This window comes from Egretta garzetta, unplaced genomic scaffold (assembly GCF_000687185.1).
Source record: "Egretta garzetta isolate BGI_Z169 unplaced genomic scaffold, ASM68718v1 scaffold347, whole genome shotgun sequence".
In the NCBI taxonomy this organism is placed as follows: Eukaryota; Metazoa; Chordata; class Aves; order Pelecaniformes; family Ardeidae; genus Egretta; species Egretta garzetta.
The window spans coordinates 363,500-365,658 of NW_009260184.1; positions in this window are offsets into that span (position 1 = coordinate 363,500).

Below are 2,159 nucleotides of genomic sequence, written 5' to 3' on the forward strand. Positions count from 1 at the left end.
GGCCCCCCCCCCCTGCCCCCCCCCCCCCTTCCCGCGTAGGGGACGCTGTGGTGGGGCTGATCCTGGATCTCCCCTCTCCAGCACCGCTTGGAGGACACAGGTCCGCAGGCAGCCCTGGGTGCAGCTGCTCGTACACACAGGCTTGCGTCTGGGCAGCAGGTCCTCCGGGCTCCCTTCCCAGCAGTGTGGGCTAGTGGTTAGACCACTTAAGAGCCAGGCAGCCCCCACATTGCCCTGCAGATGCACACTTCCTTCCCTTGAACTCTCTGTGGGAGCAGAGTCTGCCCACTGAGGGCAGAGAGGACAAGAATAAGAGGTTGTTTGTGCAGACTTGAAGTATGATAAATAATATTCCCCTGGAACTGCCCTGCTGGTTCCCGTCCATAATAATGACGCGTGAGACACTTTAGGAGAGCAAGACTGTGTCTGCCCTTGATGCCAATGCTTTTAAGGGTTCAGCGTGCTGCCCTGCTCCCAGGCACCATCGCAATGCTCCAAGCCAGGGCTGCTTTTAGCTCCTCAATCAATTGGATTCAATTAAGTGATAACGCGACCCTAGTGCTGGGGATGAACCCCTTGCTGGTGGGCTTGCTGCCCCACGCTCCCCGGGAGAGGGTGAGGAGCAGCAGCGCAGCGCCGAGGTTGCGGACGCTCAGCACTGCCTGGCAGACAGGAACAGCCGCCTCGGGAAGCAGAGGTACATTTATTTAAAGCACTCTCTGTTTTTTTACACTGTCCTCAATGCCGTGTCTCCACCGGGAGACGCTGCCAGCATCCACCCTGACACATCTGGGAGCAAGGGCGCTAGGGAGGCTGGGGGCATCTTGGTGAAGCGGCGCTAGCTCTGCCCCCTCCCCGCTCCTGCGCCGTGGCCATGGGATGCGCAGGCCACCGCGGCTATCTGAGGCCAGACCAGGCTGTAAGGGATTTCAGACATCAATAAGCATCAGTGTCAAAAAGGACAGGAAAAGGTTATTTATCAGAAAACAGGCCAAGAAGCAGGATTGCAGCGGGGGTGACATGTGCTCCGGCCATGCTGCCAGGGCCGCGTCCCATGGTGGCTCAGGGGGTCAGAGCCAGCGCGGCTCCCGTCCCCCCCCCAGCTGATAACCGGCCCCGCAGCCCCTGTGCTGTGCCCGTGGCCAGGCTGTTGCCACCAGCCATGACAGCAGCCTGGTATTTCTCTCGCTTCCCCCAGTGTAATTAGGGCTGTAGGAGTGACAGCCTCCCCAGAGCAAGTCAGGCTTGCAGGGGGCTGAGGTTTTGGCATGAGCTCTGCCGCCCCGCAGCGCTCTCCTGGCTGCTGGGCTCCCCAGGCTTGGGGGGCTCTTGTTTGTGTGCAGGGACCAGGGGCTCTTCAGCTGCCAGGGCGCTGCAGAAAACTGCGCGGGTGCACGCACAGGAGTGTGTGTGCATGTAAGTAATGCGGCGGAGACTTAAGAGAACGATGTTGTACAAAGCAGGAGTAGAGGAGGTTATTCATTTTCAAGATAGCACCAACAAGAGGAGAATGCTGAGCTGCTGTTGAATTGCTGATCGGTAAGGTCCCTCCCGCGCCACGTGGCCCCATGTTTCTCCTCTGCCGCCGCGGGGGACGCGCGGGCTGCGCGCGGGGCTGACTACAGCCCCGCTGGCCTCAGCTGGGTTAAGCCCCACTGGGAGGGGGGAAGGACCCCCAGGGGCCTGGTGCTGCAGACCTTGGCTGCGGAGCAGGGCAGGGGATGTTCACAGGATGCCCGGTGGTACTCCTGGTGCCGGGGCTGCTCCCGCTGGAGCGCGTAACGCACCGAGGCCTCGGGGATGCCATCAGCACATCCCTGGCACAGCTGGGAGGTTCTGCATCCTTCAAACCTGTCCTGACGCTGCAGTTCAAGGTACAGCCCCAGCGCTGTACCCTCCCTCCCCCCCATCGCCTACCTCTGATTAGAGCCCTCGGAACAAACCTGCTAATGCCTTTCCCAAGCTCTCGCCCCCACACTTTTGCCATATAAATCACTATAATTAAAGTGTTTGGAAAACGCTTTGGGAGCCCAGACAAGCATCCCCACATGCTACACACCCAGCTCGGCAAGCCCGACTTCCTGCTGCACCCACCCCGCCGCCCCGGGCGCTGCATCCCTTCCCTCCCCAAACACCCTGCAGGAGAGGAGAGGGGACCG